At 36.2% G+C, this 21,573-nt stretch overlaps 1 long non-coding RNA gene across 1 annotated transcript in view; it reads left to right on the forward strand.

The window, feature by feature from the left end:
- Positions 1–20,765, forward strand: part of LOC150081049 (uncharacterized) — a 40,375-nt gene extending 19,610 nt beyond the window's left edge. Inside the window, exons 3-4 of the long non-coding RNA XR_016547356.1 lie at positions 1,528–1,591; positions 20,573–20,765. This is a non-coding gene — a long non-coding RNA (uncharacterized LOC150081049). The remainder of the gene's footprint in view (positions 1–1,527; positions 1,592–20,572) is intronic.
- The last annotated feature ends 808 nt before the right edge of the window (positions 20,766–21,573 follow it).

The following is a 21,573-nucleotide window of genomic DNA, read 5'->3' on the forward strand; positions in this document are numbered from 1 at the left end:
GTGCAGTATCCGCAAGATATACACCCTCCCATCTGCTCAAAATAACTGGAAACAGGACTCATCGAACCAGGAGACTCATCTCCAATCATCTAAGGTCCAGTGCTGATGTTCTTTTGCCCAGTTGAGGTGTAGAGTCCTGTGTCATGGTGTCAGCAATGGGACTCTGGTGGGTCAGCGGCTCCCATAACCTATTGCAGCTATTGATTGCCTGATGGTCTTGGTGGAGACGTTCTGGCACCTCCCTTTTTGAAGTTGGTGGTGATTTGTGCTGCTGTCACTCCCCAGTTGGCTGAAACAATGCGAGATAGATGTCAACGACCACGTTCATCCACCAGCTTTCTCCCATAGTGCTGTCCTTGATGAGATGTTATTCCGGAAATGGCGTATTCCTGATACACTCTTGATATTGTTGAATGAGGACAGTGCAATTTCTGTACTAATCCGCGATAGAGTGACCCATGCCTTGGACACCCACTGTCAAAGTCAGTTAACACACGACATTTATCCCTACTGACTTCGAATTACTGTCTACGTGAATGCAGTGTACCTATATACCTGCCAATCAGTGTGTTTGTCCACTAATGAGTGGAGTGACAGTGTCGCCTTTCCCAGGACCAGGTATCTCATGAATTCTATCCTTTCAGTGTATTAACTATAGGTTAAGAAGAGAGAGAGGTTTGTTTATTATACTAATAAAATTAAGGAGAGCCACTCCCGCTTTAATTATAATCTTTTAATTTTATTATATTAAACTTATCTATTTCTTCCTTAACCTCTGGCTAAACTTTTAAAGTTATCATGTCTAGTGGTACCCATTTGTAATAAAAAATTTTTGAACCTACGGTAGATGTGCCAAAGACGTTTCATTGAGAGGTTGTGTCACAGCTGAATTTGATCAGTCTCTCTCTCTCTCATCATCTTAAACGTGTAATAGATCTGATCGACAGTTCAATAACCTCCCAGACATTGCATCATCTAGACCAGTGGTTCCCAACCGATGTGTAGCAACCCTTTTCAAATATGCCACGGATTAGGAAAATTGCCATTGAATTCAATGGCAATATCTATTTCGGTGTGTCATTAATATTCACCTTTTAACTTAAAGTGTGACTTGAGTGACAAAAGATTGGGAATCACTGATCTAGACCATCACTGTTATGATGGATTTCAAGCAGTCACTTCTTTCCTGAAGGGATATCATTTAACTGGTTCACCATATCCTGATATATGTCGTTTGGGTGTTAGCTCTTTAATATGAAGATATTCAGTGACTACAATTCTGGATTTTTTTGTTTTGAGCTTTTCATTTGATATCACTTTGGACACATGTTAAAAAATAGTTAATTGTACTTGCAGAACTTTTAAATTTGGTGGTTGAGCATAATGGCATTATGCACACACCTTCTAGAGATTATAGTCCTTTTTTTTTTTTTATTTTAGTCAGGCCCAAAATGTTTCATGTTACTTCTTGTTTGTAGAATATACTTTTATTGTATTTTTATACATTAAGATCCCTTTTTTATTTAGGATGTGAACAAAAGGGATTGAAAACACAACATTCTGATGTTGAAGCAGATGTGGCTGTGACAAGGTATGTAAAAAAAAAAAAGTGAATATATTTTCTGGTCCTAGCCAAGCTCTATATGTATATGCATTATTTTCCCATATTTAGTGAATTTTGATTTTGTAAATAGCTTGCATTTTCACATGTAATATAAGAAATTTTTTAGCTTGTAGAACCTGCACCTAAGTTTAGTTTAATTGGGGTCAAAATAACAGTTGATATTCACATTTTCTCTTGGCTAGAAATCATTACAACATAACTGTAATCTTTGGCAAGTGACATCACATGTTGAACATGCACTGAAACCACATTGCATGTGGCATGGCAGTTACTTTCATTGTTGTTTAAGGTAGTTGGACCCTGTGCAAGGTCAACTGCATCATTAGTGTTTTTTTATTAAGTTTTTTAGTCTTTCTAAATTCTTTTAAATCCTAATTATGGCCACTAAAACATGGAGCTGACTATAATGAAAAGGTAAAATTATGCAAAAAGCAGGGGTGGGGACCTAAACATCCTAGAAATAGAGATGGCATTAAAATTTTACCTTATACTGTCATCTTTATGCTGGATAACGAAAAGTTGAAAAGTGGAGCAAATAAGACAATGAAATAAAAGCATTTTTCACATGTAATGTAGAACGTGTTGACAAAGTGGATGCAAAAAATAATTTTGACATCATATACGTAGATATCAATAAATCTTTGGCTCTGTTCCACGTGAAAGACTGTTGCACAATTTGGCAGTAGGGGCAAGTTATTGCTATGGATAAAGGGGTAGTTGAGTGGCAAGAGACAGAGTGGTTAGTTTAATTGGGGTCAAAATAACAGTCGATATTCACATTTTCTCTTGGCTAGAAATCATTACAACATAACTGTAATCTTTGTAAAACAGCACTGCTTGCCTTGGACTAATATTAATTAATTAATTTTTTCTGTTTATACTCCGGCATGACAACCAGGTCAGTAGAGTTTACAATAAATCGTCAATACAAATATTTATTGTATTTAGTAGTCACGGGCTTGAACCCCGGTCCACTCAAGGAACACGTGCTGTGCACTCTCGCCCCTGACCACTCAGCTACCTGGAGCCCCTTGGGGTTCAGTGCTAGGCCCCTTACTGTTTTCAGTATTTATTAATGATATTGATGAAGGCATATTAAAGCTAAAGTCTAAGTTTGTAGGATAGTTAAAGGTTGACAGGATAGTTAATGACAAATCAAAGTGTACTCCTGTAAGAGGCCTAGAAAAATTAGGCAGATGGACTGATGAATAGTAATTGAGGTTTAACATTGGTAAACTGCAAGGTACTGCATATGAGCAGTAGCAATCCTAGAATAACATACCATTTGGACAGTATGTTATTCTGGTGAGGAATGAAAGAGACTTCTCAGTAATTGCAAAGTACAACATGAAGTTCTCTGAGCAATGCAAACAGACTGATAGTGCACAGCTCATGGATTTCTGTCAATGATATTACAGGAATTTTGCCAGCAGGGACAAGGAGGTGATTATCCTGTTGTATAAGGCAATGGTTATAGCACATCTTGTGTACTGCATGCAGGTCTGGAAGCCTCATTTTAAGAAGGATGTGGAACTGTTGGAGCATGTGCTGAGAACAGCAACATGATTTCCAGATGCTTCAATTTACAGAACTGAAGTCTTTCTTAGTTGAAGCATCTGGAAACCAGCCACCTTGTGAAGAAACCTGATTGAGGTGTTTAAGGCTTGAAATGGATTGGGAAACTAAATGCTGATGGCATCCTTACTCTTTTTCAGGTGACACACAAGGGCATTTTTTTTTTTTTTATGTAAATTTAAATTGACAAAGGATGGTGCAGGATAGATGTGCAAAATTTTATTTCAGCTAGAGAACAATACCAGACTTCCACCTGGTATTGTGGAGGTAAATTTAAGTAAAAATTAGACTAATTTTTAGAAGGGATAGATTGATAAGGTGTGTATACTAATACTACCTGATGATCTTGGTAATACATTCAGTCCACTGCCTCCGTTGGTTTTCTGACACAGATGAGAAGAATCTCAAACAATCTCAGTATCTTCAAGTATTGATGCCTTCATCCTTGTCTTGAAAACCTTGAGAATGAGAGAGTTGAAAAGTGGAGCAAATAAGACAATGAAATAAAAAGATTTTCCACATGTAATGTAGAAAGTGTTGACAAAGTGGTTTTAACTGGATGCAAAAAATTATTTTGTCATCATATACTTAGATAAACCTTTGGCTCTGTTCCATGTGAAAGACTGTTGCACAATTTCGAGCAGTGTGGCAGTAGGGGACAGTATGGAGTAAGAGCAAATTACTGCATGAGAACGAGAAACCTCTTGAAAATGTTTTACTGGGACTGTTTGAGATTCTTCTCATCTCTGTGTCAGAAAACCAAAGGAGGCAGTGGACTGAATGTTTGTGCTCCAGAGTTAACTCCTACTTTTGTGTTAACTTTTTACAGGTGTTTTTTCTTATGCTCATATGCAACCAATTCTTGGGAAGAGTGACAAATCACTCTTCAATTATCATCTTCCACGGCATGGCTCAGTTAGTCAGTCTTGGACAAGGATTGTTTGGTTTTTTGGTTTATGCTTCCAGAAACATGTATTTTCACAAAATACATGTAATTTGCAAACAGTGGCATTGATGCTAATTTCAAAAACAATAAATCCATCAACTGCCAACTCAAAATTTTCCATCTCGTGGAAGAAAGTTTCCACAGTAGTCTGCTTTTAAAGTTCTGCACGTTTCCTCTTGCTGCTCACTGGATGTGATGATAGATAGTTATATTCAAACTCCTCAGCTAATACAGAAGTCTCCCCCTCCCCAGATTCTGTTCTTTTATCCACTTTTTTCCTTGCGTATGTTAGTGACTTTCTTTCATTGCCTGTAAATCCTCTCCATAGTTTTGCAGATGATAGTACTGTTCAAGATTTTACAATGTTTTACATTATGTTAAATTGATTGAGGCAATATTGTGCTGTAATAGGCTCCTGTAATGCTAAATATGGTGGACTATGAAGGATCCCAACATACATTATGGTACAAAATGCATCCAAATTGTTTTGGTTTCGAACAAATGGTCTGTAGAATTAAATGCACATTAATTTTGTTAGGAATAACATAAGAGGTTCTATCTTGCTTTTTTAACCAATGACTTTTGTACATACACACCATAATTTATCTTAATCCATTACAAATTAACACCATGGTAGTTGGCAGAGTGTTATTAGAATCTTCAAAGAATCGGTTAGTATAAAAGACAAAAAATGCAGTATAATTCTGAGGATAAATTTTTATTCAAGTGTGAAGCATCACTAACTAAATCAAATTGTTCTACACACAAACCAATACATCTGTTGCAGAGGAGCTTTGTTAAATTAACACTGGTAATGAATTTAATAATTACTTTTTCTGTTTTATTCTATGCATGGGAAGGAATGTTTCTAGTCCTTTAAATGTGAAAACTGAAACAAAAAAGAGAACATAGTCTTTTGGCAGTGTGAATGTTTAAACTGTTTGAATTTGGGAGAGACCAAAATGGAAAAGTTAAGAGGTTGTACTTAAAGATCTGATGATCTGCTGCATTTTGTGTATGTATTTTTGATTTGATTTGCATGATTTGAATATCTTTGTATACATCTCGTTAGAAGAAACTGAGTAGTGAAATAAAAATATCCATATTTTTATTATGGATATTAATAAAATTTTGGATATTTTATAAAAATATCCAAAAGGTGTTGTTATAATTGTTTGTGCATCTGCTTGAGGGTTAAATACAAGTCATGCCAGAGGTTTAGTTTAATTGTCTAGTTGTGAAAGGATACAGTTTTGCAATTGTTATGGAGTGAATATTCAAGTGCAACACACTGCTTGTTACAATACAATTTATTCACTTTTCAGTTTGACAAACCCTGTTTTTCAGAAACTGCTGTCAAATACACACCTCTGTTCCATAAATGGTGATCTCCAGGTAATTCTTCAAAGGGGAGGGGAAAAAAGCTTCAATCTTTTTAAAACTCAGTAAAACAATACATCAGAATCAGTGTATTAATACAAACCCTGCTTTGCACAAACAGCTACAACTCAAATATTCATCTCCTGAAATATCAACACACACACACACTCTGATAAATCTCATGGTAGGAGCACACTGGCATTGATAATGATTAATGTGATAACATCACTATATATGAAATTAGCCATCAACACATCAATTCACATAGATTACTTTACTCTGCATTTTGAAAAAAAATTCACTAATGTTTTCTCAGAAAAAGGTGTTTCTGAATCATTTTGTAATGATGATTTCAAAAATGACTTCCATTTGTTTCCATCCCGTCAAGTTATCTTAAAAAAATCCCAAAAGAAAGTTTGATTTTTCACAAATTTTTATTAATTTTGGCAGAATTTGTGCACTGAAGTTATAACAAAATGCTATTTTTACCAGACTTTTATATTTAAATACATGTTGAAAACACTATTAAAAAGGGCAGCGTAGTAAAAAGTCCACTAAACACTTACCTCTCATTTTAAAAATTGATCTATCATGGGTTAAATTTTTGTTTCTTTGATTTTCTTGCAGATCTTTCTACTTTTCGTCTCTTGTCAGCATCCAGCAATAGTCAGCCATTATGTTGACATTCCACCTCCCCTGGTATCTCATTTCCATGTTTTAATGTCCTGGTGAAACCTCTCACCCAGTTCTTTAATAACACTTTCGTTTCTTTCATTTTCTTGCAGATCCTCTTACTTTACAGTCTCTTGTCAGCATCCAACAATAGTTGGCCATCATGTTTACATTCCACCCTTCCTAGATTTTCTGGAAAGTAGTCTATGTGGGAGTGTAAAAAATGTACCTTAATACTCATGTTGCAGCCCAGCTTCTTGAAGTTGGGTAATGTATTCTTGTAGTCTGGATCCTTCTTGTTCCCTAAGAAGTTCTCAACACAGACCTGAAGCTAATCCATGCCTGTTTTTCTCTTTTATTTGTAGTTCTCTCAAAATCTCGGTCCCTCATCAGTTTGTGAATTTGAGGTCCAACAAAAATACCTTGTTTTAGCTTCTCTTGGGTGAACAATGGGAATTTAGTACAAAGGTCGTTGAAGCAGGAACCTTCCTAAGGTAAAGCTTTCACAAACTGTTTTGTCAAACCCAGTTTGATGTGCAGGGGTAGAAGGAGGACAGTTTTGGAGTCTACCAGTGGTTTGTGAATTATGTTCTTTGATCCAAGCAACAAAGTGCTCTTTTCTGGCCAGACCTTGAAATCCCAGTGCTAACTCCTTGCCCGACTGTTCCACTCATACAAAAAGCAAGGCATTTTTTGTAGCCAGATTGCTGTCCAAATAACATGCCTATCATTTTAAAGTCAGCACAGACCAACCAACCATGTTCTTAATGTTTAATATTTGTTAACAATTTCAAGTTCTCATATGTTTCTTTCAAATGCACAGAATGAGCTACTGGAATTGCCCAACATTTATTTCCATTGTGGAATAACACACCATTGAGCCTCCTCTTTGGTGAGACAATAAAAGTCTCCATTATGTATAATTGTAACTAATTCCTAAATAGTTCATTAAGTCATTTATATTACTGCAAAAAAACTATGGAATTGTCCTCAGAACAGTAGGGGACTAGTTCTTGTTCTCTGTGTCTGTACCATGAGAAAAACACCCCATGTGCTAAAAGATTTTCTGACTTGAGTCTAAAACAAAGGAGTTCTGGAGATTCCTTTGGTAAATTTTAACCTCTTACTAGATCATTGAGTTCATGCTGTGAAAACAGTTGAAGGCTGGGCTCAATGTCTCCAGGTATGTGTAGACTTCAGTTTCATCTTCAGAAGCTTCACTTTCAGCATTCTCTGCTGCTACATTCTCCAATATAAGTGGAGGACATGGAATTGGCAGGTTATCTCCATGTGGGACTGGTCTAATGGCAAATAGAATATTAGGATACACAATGCCCTTATTCTTTGCATTGTATCCTACTACTTTAACTAAGCAAAAGTAAGTCATCACAGTGGTTTGTAGGCTCCTGCCAAATCATGAGAATTGCAAATAGCATAGCCTTCTTTTTTACCATTTTTCCAGTATCTTAATGCTATAACACAAATTTGGCAAACTTTATGTGAAGCCCATTGTTTATCTTGATCACTGAATTTCACTCCAAATTAAGCACAAATACAATTTTTTTACAAATTCTGTAATATCTTGTCTTTGCTTGAGGACTACATAACTTCCACAAATATAACAAAATAAGTTTGGATTGTTCAAACACTTGCATGAAGACATTTTACTCACTTTTCAGCACAATTTTGAAACAATAACCTCAAAAATAAATTGAGCTCACACTGATAAACACTGCTGCATGGAGCTCTCAAGGTCAAAAAACAAATGACTGAGGCAGTGTTGCCAATGTATGAAGATTTAGTTAACAACTCATGATATCAACTTAAGTGATTTGTGAAAAAATGGTACATGATAGAAAAAAAATAAATAAAATTTCTGAAATCAGCATAAGAAAACTGAGTTAAAAACAGCTATTAGTTTACAAACATTGAAACCATGCAGAGTGGTGTTACCTAAAGATTTTCTTTCTGCATTGAACATAGTGTAAAGTAGCACAGAAGCAAAAAAGCAGTGGGACAGAGTAGAACCTCCAAGAGAGAAAATTAAAGCATTATATGTAGGATTAATTAATATATTAGTATGACTAATCACAAGAGCCATGTGAATTAATTTGGCTTATTGAATCAACTCCAACACCTAGTATATTCAAAGGATCAAACCAATTAATTACTTTTAGAGATCTCATAACCGTTAAATGTACAGTTTAGTTAGTGATTTGGGGGGCAGAATCTTAAACCCAGTAAATTGTGACTCAGAGTGCCAAGCAATTTCTCTATGGTTTCTATTGTGAGTGTATTAGTGACTCAGGTTTTGCTTGTTGAGCCTTGACGTTACAATTCCATATCTATAATATAGTAAGGAAGAAGTTTCTGGAAAGGGAATGGAAGGAAAGTAACCTTTCATTTTTTTGTATCTAATTACTAATCTTACCAGCTTGACCATTTGGTGACACTACTCATGCTTCTCTGTGCAGGGGCAGAGCTTGAATAAAAGATATTACTCAAGACTAAGAAGGAGTCTAAAATAGATCAGCCTAATCATATAATAATGGAATACAAGTAGACTCCAATGCAGCTTTAAATGACACACATAATGCAAGCTTAAAAGAATGAAAATCAGCTCCTTTCAACCTGTTGTGCTTCCACTTTTGGTAATGTGTTCTTTAACAACTCAGCCAATTAGGAAATTTTCATTTGTCTAGAAAATGGAAGTCTTAGTAATGTCACCAAAAATGATTAAGTGGTTACAACAAGTGATCTTTTAGTAGAGACATCAAAATATCATTAATTAGGGAAGCTGTTAAAGACAAAGATCTTTACAGGATTATGAGTTGAAATAACCCTCATAATACCCTGAATACATCAAATGGTGTTATTGCAAAGTGGGATTGGTTATACATTTCAGAGGAAGAACTGCTGTGTGAACTGAAAGATCAACAAGTGATATGGGTTAGAATAATAATGACAAAAATTACTTTGTCCCTCCGGCATGATCTGGAATTCTTACATTTAATACCACTTTTCTACGTATACCACTTTTCTACATCAATCAATAAAAGCAGGATATTTAAATTGCAAAATTAGTCTGTGTATACTAAATCTGATATGTTGTTATAACTTCTAGCAGTATAGACACTCTAAGGCAACATGTAAGGGAGATCCCATTTGCCCATGCTGTGCATGAAAAGAACATGATCAAGCAATTTGTACTTCCACTTCATTCATCTGTTCTAACTACAAGGTAAATCACTTTTTTTTTTTTTTTTTTTTTTGAAGATGTGGATAGTGGGAAAAACAAATAAAGTACAAGATAAAAATAGTGTTCTACCGAGAATTGAGATACAGTGACAATACAGTGGATGCTGCTTATTATGATCACTTCAGGACACAGCTTAATTAATAACAATAACTGAAGAAACAAGAATGCAGCTGTTCAGCATTGTTTATTGATGCAGGTTGAAAATGTGTACATAAAAATGTGGAAAGCCAGAAAGAAAACATTAAAATCGAGCAATATATAAAATACTTTAATTTGACTGTCTACTACTTCTTTGAAAAAGCCATCAATAAAAATTAAACCGGCATTTTCTTGGAAATTATAAACCATTGAAAACAAAGAAAATATTAAAATAAAGAATTAGAAAAAGTTAATGCTCTGTTGTGAGTCACATTGATAGTACAGATATAGTATTTTCTTTCACAGAGTAATGACACCAACAGCTACACAAACCATACAAAGCAATAGCAGTATGTTGTTTTTTTCTGTGTATTAGTATATGTCTGATTGGAACTTTATAACAGCGAAACATTGAGCAAATGATAACATTATTGATGAATGCAATAAGCAGCATACACTGTATTTGCAACTAAGCCTTCACATTCTTATGTAAATTGTAGCCAAGGAAACAGAGGTAGCTGTACTTCCAAATCAGATAGATTGGAGAAAAAGAACTGGTACTGGCAAAACTAGTATTAGCAAGCTGAATCAATGTCCTCAAAAGCAAAGATGCAGTTATAACTCAATATAAGAAGAAAAACAAGAATATAGGTGAAATGATATAAATGGTGCCGATGTTCAAGAAGAAAATGTGCTAAACTTAATACTGAAGAGGATATTAATACACCTTGTTCCGTTTATCCAAAGAAAGAAAGAAAGATATTAAAAAATTTTTACACAAAAAAAAGCTATCAGAATAAACAAACACATGAAGAAGATCTAAATAATGCAGCATATGGAACTAAAAAAAAAAAAAAGGTAAACTGTAGCCATTATCAACCCAATGCAGGATGTAAGCCTCCTCAACAATTCATGCATGAGGGAAATGGATCTGCCATAATCTGCCACGCTGGTCCAGTGCGGGTTGGCAGATCGACCGTATTTAGCAGTCAGGGGCTTGAACCCCTGTCTACTCAAAGAGCGTGTGCTACTGCACTCCACTCAGCTAACTACCATGGTCTAAATGAGAAATCAGTTGAAATAAAAGACATTATCCAGTTGGCATATGTCTTCAAGAAACTCATCTAACATCCCAGTCCAGGACCTCAGGTTTAGTGTGGAAAAGAATTCAGATATTGAATGACATGTATCCTAGCATACAATGGCCATACCTTCATTGGAAAGGGGGCATAATCTGCTCAGCAAATAAGATCTCAAAAATTTCAGCTGATTTCTTTTAGAATTATATCAGTAGTTGCAGAATAGAGTATAGATTTTCAAATATTTAAAGTGCAAATTGATATAGTGAATTGAACTTCTCAACTAATATATCTCACTTGTAATTTATTATTTATAAAAGAAATTGCAACCATAACAAATGTATCCAATCTTTCAGCATTCTTATACTCTAGGACTGGATGGGTTATATTATACCATGATACAACATCTGAGCTTTGAAGTTTTTGGAACTTTTATACATCTACATGGTAACATGTAATTGTCCTTGCATTTCCTAAACCTGGAAGTAGTTTTTTGTACATAACTTATTAGCTCATTTCCAATAGTTAATTAACCAGCTGCTTAAAATCACTGAGTGAATAGTATATAGGAGGAAACTAATATGATTGTTGGAAGAGAATACTTTATCACCTCACCATTTTGGATTTAGACAGAATAGATCAACCTTTGATTTACATGTAGTATTAATATTGGCAACATGATACAAAAAAAAAAAAAAAAAACTATTTACCCATTCCTTCCAGTAATTTGTCCAAGTTTTTCTGAAATTTATTTAAACTACCCACCAAAGACCCATTTAATAAACTTTAGGAAGTTTATTCCAAAATTTATTACTTTTCGGTTGAATGTGAATTTGAACACATCTGTACTGCAACTATCCTTTCCTGATTTAAATTTATTAGCATTAGCATTAGTAGAGGCATTTGATGCAAGAAAGCAAGCTTATGCAGCATCAGCCAAAAAAAAAAAAAAACCCACTTCCACTTCACCCCTCTGTTCGTTCAAAATACCTGTCCAGATGAGCCTTAAACTTATTTAGGCTATCAACCTCCACCACAAGGGATGGCAGTCTGTTCCACCAACCGACCACCCGCTGGCTAAGGGCAAATTTCCGCACGTCTATCCTACATCTGTCTTTCCTCAATTTGAATTTATGCCCTCTCAGGTGATTTTTCTGAGCTAGAGGAAGAATCCCATCAGCATTGAGCATGCTTAAACCATTCAAGGCTTTATACACCTCTATCAGATCACCTCGCTGGTGCCTAGTCTCCAGACACTGTAATTTGCAAAACTTAAGCCTTTCCTCGTAAGAGCACCCCTTTGTTCCATTCACTAATCTTGTTGCCCTTCTCTGTACTCGTTCCAGCAGCTCTACATCCTTCTTGAAATGAGGCCTCCAGACCTGTATACAGTACTCTAGGTGTGGCCTGACCATTGCCTTATACAATGGAATAATCACCTCCTTATCCCTGCTGGAAAAATTCCTGTATATCATTGACAATACTCCATGAGCTACTCTTGCAGCCCGTCTGCACTGCTCAGAGAACTTCATATCTGCCTGCACAATCACCCCCAAGTCCCTTTCATTCTCTACCACTGTCAGTGTAGTACCACAGAGTTGATACGTTGCCCTGGGGTTGCTGTTTCCCATGTGTAGTACTTTACATTTGTCAATGTTAAACTTCATTTGCCACCTCTCAGCCCATCTGCTCAACCTTTCCAGATCCTGTTGCAGCAGTGTAGTGTCAGTAGTGTCCTTGACAACCCTGCCAACCTTTGTATCATCTGCAAACTTGGACATTAAGCTTGATATACCATCATCAATATCATTTATAAATACAGAAAACAATAATGGACCCAACACTGAGCCCTGAGGGACTCCACTAATAACATTAGTCCATGATGAGCAGTGTCCATTGATTACCACTCTCTGTCTTCTCTCACTCAACCACCCCTTTATCCATAGCAGCAATTTGCCTCCAATGTCACACTGCTCCAATTTGTGTAGCAGTCTTCCATGTGCAACAGTATCAAAAGCCTTTCTAAGATCCAAGTATATAATATCAAAGTTATTCCCTGCATCCAGTTCTTTTGTGACTGCATCATAGTATCCAATCAAGTTGGTCAGGCAAGACTTCCCCTTAACAAAACCATGCTGTGTCTGAGCTATAACTGAAGTCTTGTCTAAATGATCCTGCAGTGCTTCTTTAACTAGTGCCTCCATTAATTTTCCTGGAACAGAAGTTAAGCTCACAGGTCTATAGTTACTTGTGTCAGCCTTTGATCCTCCTTTGTGAATTGGGGTCACATTTGCACATTTCCAGTCTATGGGTACCTCCCCTGAGTCCAAGGAAGCTCTCATAATTATGGCTAAGGGTTTGCTGACTTCCTTTGCTGCCTCCTTTAATATAACTGGATAGATCCCATCCACCCCGGGTGCCTTTCTTGTGTTTATCTTCAACAGTTTCTCCTCCACTTTAGTCCCAGTTATTTCAAGATTCTCTAGCTTACTGCTAGAGTTGAATACACCTCTGGCATTCCCCTCGCTGAATAACTCCTCATGTGTGAATGTCGATGCAAAATATTCATTTAGTTTGTTAGCTACCTGAGCAGGATCATCACAGTTGACCCATCAATATCAAGTGGACCAATCTGATTCATCCCCTTCCTTCTAGAGTTTACATAAGTAAAGAACTCTTTGCTGTTTTTCTTTGCATCCCTTGCCAAGGATTTCTCGTAATCCGCCTTCGCCTGCCTAACCTCCTTTGTAACTTGGTTGCATATCAACTTGTATCTATCATAGGCTTCTGTGTGTTATGCTCCCTTCTTGTGTTATGCTCCCTTCTTGTGTTATGCTCCCTTCTGTGTTATGCTCCCTTGTGTGTTTCATTTGAGAAAAGGTAAGAATTCTTGTTAAATATTCTTGGTAAGAATATCCTTTTGCACCCTCTCCAACTATCTTTTTGCTTTTCTCTGCACCCTTTCCAACAGACCTAATCCTTCCTTAAACATTTCCAAATGCATATGCAGTATTGCAGATGTGGCCTAACCACTACCTTGAGCAACAGGATTATTAATCATCCTTTTGTCCCTGCTGGCATAGTTCTTTAGATAAGATCATTTTATATTTATTATGACATACTATATGTATTAACCCTGTCATGAGTGTGCATGTTTATACGTTTTTATATTGTTTTGGAATTTTTTTTCGGAATACAATATCAAGAAATTACACTTGTATATGTACAAGTTGCCATCTCTTAATGAGTAATAGCAGCAGCTTTTATTTTTACATTAGTTTCGAAAATCATTGTAGTAAGGTGCAACATCACTTTTGAGATTTAAACAGTGGACAAAGTGCATATTGTTTAAATGTTACTGAAATCTGCTGTCAATCTGTTGTAATTAACTCAGATCCAGAACTTGATGAAACTGAATCAAATAATTTACAAATGTGAAGAATATTACTGCATCAAAAAAAAAAAAAAGTAATGGAGTTAAGTTTTTAATTTTTTTAAAAAAATTACATTTATAAACTTTATCATTGCAAATTTTAATTCTGTTTTTGAAAATCATTCTCTAATGTTTGGCCCCAAGGTCAAAATACTAAAAAATTAATATTTATTTATTTTTATTATTATTTTTTTTATTATTAAGCCATTTGTGTAAATCATCATCATCAGCCATTTTCAATCCACTGCAGGATGAAGGCCTCTCCAGCAACTTTCCAGTTCCTTCTGTTTTGAGCACTGGCCATCCATTTACTACCCACAAACTCATGAATTTCATCTATCCATTTCCGCCTTTGTCTTCCAGGTTTTCTTCTAGCTCCTCTTTGGTACCATTCTGTTATTTTCTTAATCCATCTGTCATCATGTCTTCGAGCTATGTGTCCTGCCCAAGACCATTTTAGTTCTTTAGTTTTGATAAGAATGTTCTTTACTTGAGTTTGCTGCCTAAGCCATGTGTTTCTCTTCTTATCTGACAGTCTGATTCCCAATATAATTCGTTCCATTCTTCGCTGTGTAGTTCTCAGCTTCTCTTCCATTCTTTTGGTGAGTGCCCAAGTTTCACTTCCATAAGTCATGGTGGGGAGTATACATTTGTTCATTATTTTACGTTTTAGACAAACTGGGATATTGCTGTTCAGTATGTGACTATATTTCCTGAATGCTATCCATCCAAAATTTATTCTTCTCTTGACTTCCAGCCATTTATCATTATTACAGCTAATAACTTGTCCCAGATAAGTATATGACTCCACCTTTTCAATTACTGCTCCTTCAATCATTATTTCCCTTTCTGTGGCATACTTGTTCATCATTAGTTTTGTTTTAGCCATATTCATCTTTAGTCCAAAATCCTTACTAACTGTGCATAACTGATTAAGATTTTCCTCTAATTCTTTGGGATCGTGGCTTATGACCACAATGTCATCTGCAAATCGTAAATGGTTTAGGTACTCTCCGTTCACATTGACTCCTTTCTGCGACCAGTCTAATCTTCTGAAAGCTTCCTCAAGGGCAGCAGTAAACAGCTTCGGAGATATTGTGTCTCCTTGTTGAACTCCTTTCTCGATTTTAAATTTCCTACTGTCTTTGTCTAGTCTAATAAAGGAGGTAGCACTCTCATATATTTTCATTTATGTAAATAGTGTAAATTTATGTAAATAGTTTTCATTAACTACCAAATTCCTCAGAAAATTTGGAATGTATATACACCATGTGGTGTATATACTTTTTTTGTGGTGTATATATACATGTGGTCATACAAAAAACAATACTTACACTTTCAACAAGAACTGTTACAACACATCTGTATATGCTGAACAGTGAAGTAGTTTTGATAGTAGTGGATCAGTTTTAATAAGAATGCATTAAACAAATATGACTAATACAGGGCAGGCAGTCAGGCTGATGAATTTTAAGATTGGTGTTAGTGTTTTATCTCCCTGATTTTTGCTAGCTGAGTTTGTACTGCTCTACTGAGTAGTATCATATCTTTCAGTGAGAAGCTTACAATGAATGGAGCCAAGTGCTGTTTTGGTTGTATGATAAGCACATTCATTTCCTGAGATTTCAGAACGTATAGGGACCAACAAAACTGGAATGAATCCTTTTTATATTCTTACCAACTCTTGTTAGAATGTCAAGAGGTTATCAAGTATGAGGTGAAAAGGATGTACAAAAAGAATAAAATCATAATGGGTAATCCATGATGGTGAATACAGGACTGATAGTAGTAGTAGTAGTAGTAGTAGTGGCATGTGATGCAAGAAAGCAAATGTATGAGCTTATGCATCATCAGCCAAAAAAAAAAAAAAAAAAAAAATCACACCATTCCCTCCAAATGCCTGTCCAGTTCCTCCTTAAATTTATTCAACCTATCAACTTCCACAACGACAGATGGAAGTTTGTTCCAGCAATTAACCACCCGCTGGCTAAAGGCAAATTTCCGCACGTCCAATCTACATCTGTCTTTTCTTAATTTGAATTTATGCCCCCTTAGGTTCGTAATCTGAACAAGTGGAAGGATCCCATCAGAATTCAGCGTGCTCAACCCATTCAAGGCCTTATACACCTCAATCAGATCACTGGGCAAGTGCCTAGTCTCCAGCCACTGCAATTTGCAGAACTTAAGCCTCTCTTGATAAGAGGATCCCTTCATTCCCCTCACTAATCTTGTTGCCCTTCTCTGTACACGCTCAAGTAAATCTACATCCTTCCTAAAATGAGGCCTCCAGACCTGTTCGCAGTACTCAAGGTGTGGCCTGACCATTGCCTTATACAGAGGGACAATCACCTCCTTTTCCCTGCTAGCAAAATTCCTATATATCATTGACAAAACCCCATGACCTGCCCTGGCAGCCTGTCTGCATTGCTCAGAAAACTTCATATCTGCCTGCACAATTACTCCCAGGTCTTTTTCATTTTCTACCACCTTAAGTGTAGTACCACACAGTTGGTATGTTTCTCTGGGGTTACTTCTACCCATATGCAGTACTTTGCATTTGTCAAGGTTAAACTTCAGCTGCCACTTCTTAGCCCATCTGCCCAAATTATCTAGATCCTGTTGCTGTAGCACACTGCCATTACTGTCATTAACAACCCTGCCAAACTTTGTATCATCTGCAAACTTCAACACTAAGCCTGATATTCCTTCATCAATATCATTGATAAATATACAAAACAACAGTGGATCCAACACCGAACCCTGTGGGACTCCACTAATAACATTAGTCCAAGAAGAGCAGCACTCATTGATTACTACCCTCTGTCTTCTCCCACTTAACCATCCTTTTATCCATTGTAGCAACTTACCCTTAATACCATTCTGCTCCAATTTGTACAATAGTCTTCCATGCGCAACAGTGTCAAAAGCTTTCCTGAAATCCAAATATATGATATCAAAATTATTTTTTGCATCCAGTTCCTTTGTAACCACATCATTATATCCTATCAAATTTGTCAGACAAGACTTTCCCTTAACAAACCCATGCTGTGTCTGAATTATTGCTGCAGTCTTGTCTAGATGATCCTGCAATGCATTTAACCAGCGACTCCATTATTTTACCTGGAACAGAAATTAAACTAACTGGTCTGTAATTACCGGTGTCACCCTTCGATCCCCCTTTGTGAATTGGGGATACATTTGCACATCTCCAGTCTGTGGGGACCTCCCCTGAGTCCAAGGATGCTCTCATAATTATGGGTAACGGTTTGCTTAGTTGCTTTGCCGCCTCCTTTAATATAACTGGATAGATCCCATCCACCCCAGGTGCTTTTCTTACGTTTAACTTCAACAATTTCTCTTCCACTTTGCTCTCAGTTATTACAAAATCATTAAGTATCCTGCTACAATTTGATAACCTTCTGCCATTTTCAAACCTTAATAATTCCTCATGTGTGAATGTAGATGCAAAATACTCATTCAGTTTGTTTGCTATCTGAGCAGGATCATCAACAGTCGAACCATCGATGTCAAGTGGACCAATAAGATTCATCCCCTTCCTTTTAGAGTTTATATAAGTAAAGAAATCCTTGCTGTTTTTCTTAGCATCTTTTGCCAAGGATTTCTCGTAATCTGCCTTCGCCTGCCTAACCTCCTTTGTAACTTGGTTACAGATCAACTTGTAGCTATCAAAGGCTTCTGTGTCACGTGTTAATTTGTATGCATCCCATGCATTTTTCTTCTCTGTTACGAGTCTCATTCGTTAATTTGACAACCATTTAGGCCTAAACCTTGAACAATATTTCTTAATAGGTATGAAACTTTTAGTAGCATCCACGATTAATTCCTTGAATGCTTCCCACTTAGAATTTACTGTTGGTAACATCGTCAGTTGATCCCACTGTACAGAATTTAAAAACTGTCGGAGACCACTGTACTCGCCTTTACGGAAGCAAAATCCCTTTCCTTTACCCCTGATGGTAATTAAATCTTTAAGTAAATCCCACGTCAGTACACTGTGATCACTGCCACCTAGTGGTTCTTTTATCTGCAAATTCCTAATACATGAATGATCACTGCTGATAACCAGATCAAGAGTATTACTTTCTCTGGTTGCCTCTTGAACATGCTGCTGCAGAAAACCATCATCCAATAAATCCACAAAAGTCTGACTAGTGTGTGAGTGACCAACCCACAAGTTCCAGTCAATATCTGGGAAGTCGAAATCCCCATTATAAGACATTCTGATTTACTAGCCCACTATTTCTCTGTACAATTGTTCATTGTACTCATTCGAGTCATTAGGCCTATAACACACTCCTACTCTTATTTTTGCTTTCGCAGTGCTTATGTCACACCAAACTGACTCAACAGTGCACTGTTCATCTATATCAACTGGATGCACTTCTTTTGATTTTATGTTTTTCTTAATTAACAGCATAACACCTCCTCCTTCCTATCCTTTCTGTACACATTGTACTCCCCAAATTCCAGTTCGGCATTCCTTATATCAGTGTGACACCATGTCTCTGATATTCCAACAATATCCGCCTTTGATGTCTTGACCAATACTTCAAATTCATCAAATTTATTTACTATACTTCTAGCATTTATATACATCCCATATACCCACCCGTTCCACGATGACCACCACCCGTCCCTGAAACCCCCAACACCCCACGCTCCAGGTCGCTACTTATTCTAATAGAAGTTGTGCAAGAATCATCTTCACCTCTGCCTACAGCTACCGTTAAACTATTAGTCCTTGTATCCCCCCAAGCTATCAGTTTTCCGACCCACCTAACACTGCCTCGATAGCATCAGCAAATATTCTTGCACCCTTTCTATTTAAGTGTATCCCATCCCTGTAGAAGCAGTCTCTCCTGTTAACAAGTACAGTCCAGGCTGAAAAAAATTCTATCCCTTGAGCCTTGCACAATCTTTTCAGGGCCGAATTGATCGACAAGGCTCTCATCATATACTCCCTCCTATCTTATCTGGGCAGAATTGCAGACACTTTCAAATTCAACCCTATTTCACGGCTTTTTTTCAACAGTGACCTGTACTTGTTAAGCAATTCTGCCGGTCTCCTACTCTTGATATCATTAGTGCCAACGTGTACAACTATATCACCTTTTGTGCCCTTAAAAGATGATATCTGCTCTACAACGTCACCAACCTTTGCCCCTGGCAGACATACTCTGGTCCTGTTCCACCTATCCTTTTTACAAAGCATGTTCCCCGTTTCCCTGACAATAGAGTCACCAACAGCTACTAGTTCCTGAGGGACCGCGCATTCTGCCTTGGGGGTTGCCGCTGTATTGCGTGATGACCAAGTGCAAGCTCTGGCGTTGATGTGGGCAGCTGAGAGCCTGATGGGCCCCTCAATTTAGATCTTTCGAGGGCATCCACCCTGTCCTTCGAACTCTCATATAGGCCCATAACAACGCTGAGTTGCCGCCTGATTTCCTTACACTCCTTACATCGTGCACACACAAAGACATCCCCCATGGCAATATCATGTTTCGTTCCAGATAGTTCGGCAAACATTTCACAAGTTGCACATTTTTTTAGGCTGTGATGCGTTGGAGAATTGCCCCCCTCAGTTCTCCCCCGAGTCACAGCAGTCCTGCCACTTTGTGCCCGTTGCTTTGCTGCTCTAGTTTGGGGCATGATACTTTAAATTAATAAAATCAATAAATTAAATTAATTAAATGTCAATACTACGCTATCTAATAGAAACAGTGAAGCGTATTACTGTTTCTATAATTATACGTTTTAGCTACCTAGCTACCTCAATTAAAAATTTGAATTCCCTATCACTATATACAAAAACAATGCCTGCAATATTCGAACGAATAACGGTTTTATAAAGTATTATGTATATCTACAAAAACTGTTTATATAAATTAAAATAAAAATAACCAGCGTAATTAAAACTATAAGACTACGTATTAAGTACAATATAAAATAACAATTATGCAAATAAAAAGCAAACACTTATCGTTTTTTTCAGAGCCTGTAACTCGCAGCTGTATTTTCTGATGTCTGACCATGGGTAAATGCAGGTTATTCTGAGGATGTGTACTTGGCATATAATCAGATTTAGCATTTAGGATTTTTTAACATGCAGTTCTACAAAAGTATAGTTCTAAAAATATTTCTGTAGCATAGTTTACATGATTATAACAGTTCCTTTAAATAAAATTTTAAAGGTGGTATGACTACTGATTTGTGTTAGATCGAAAATATATTTTGAAAAATTATTACATTAACTCAAGGGATATGTCATGATTTTTTTTACACTGTATATAGTTGATTCTGTTGAAAGTTGTTGCACTTTCACTCTATATATTGGGATGAAGTATTTCAATTTAGCTTTGAAGAAGTAAGGCTATAATGAACAATTAATAAATAATTGCATCAATGTTTTTTTTTTTTATATGAAAGTTGATTTTGATATTTCCAGAAAAGGAAGATGTTCAGTGTTTCGTGACATCCCTGAAATTGATATTAAGCATTCTAAAGAAGACAATTCTAGAACAGAAAAACCAAGTGAAGATAATGGACCTAAGAAATGCAGTGATAATTTAGAAGAGACTACTACTTCTAAATCTAACCAAAAACCACAGAAAAAAAAGTTCTTTTCTTGGTTTAAGTAGTAATAAAAGCATGTTTTAACTATTCCGAAAGCTTGCTTTTAACCTGGTAATAACCTCAATTACTATTGATGATAATGTGTTAACTCTTTTTTCTAAAAGAATTTGTGGCAGCTGTATAGTTTTTTTATTAGGTTTAACAAAACTCAGTTGGGTTTAACTCATTTTTTTCTCTTATCGTATTGCATATATAGTTTTTATATTTTAATTAATTTTTTTTGTACATTAATTAATAACAGGGGTTATGCCCTTTTGCTATAATAAATGGAAGCAAACAGAAATTTGTACAAGGAAACATTTTTTCTGTAGTGGCATTGCTCATTCATGTACAGTATCATCAGCCAAGTTGCCTTAATACTGCATTACAAAGAAAAGGTACTTAACTTTCAAGAGGTATTGCCTTTATTTGTAATTCAGTACTGCTCATCTCATTTGAATATTTGGTACAGATTTGGCAATATGTGATACTAAGTGGTAGAACTCAAAATTAAAATAAGAACTTAAGAAAAAAAATCCTAGAAAAAATTAAGAACATTAATCTGCAGAAGTTTTTTTCATTGCTTGAAGGTTCTTAAACTTGATATTTTCATTGCTTATAGAGAGAGGATGATTATAATGGTACTTTGCACTACAGATTTAAATATCTTAGTGAGGGATGGAATAATTATATTTAAAAAATTAGAGTGGGCCACCATTTTTTTTTTTTTTTCCAAAAGTATAATTTTAGCATGCCAGGACCTATCAAAAATAAAATATATAGATGAAACCATTATCATATTTGGGTTTCCCACACCATCTAGATTTATATTAA

This window comes from Mastigoproctus giganteus, chromosome 9, assembly GCF_048544385.1.
Source record: "Mastigoproctus giganteus isolate SK-2022 chromosome 9, ASM4854438v1, whole genome shotgun sequence".
NCBI classification, from domain to species: domain Eukaryota; kingdom Metazoa; phylum Arthropoda; class Arachnida; order Uropygi; family Thelyphonidae; genus Mastigoproctus; species Mastigoproctus giganteus.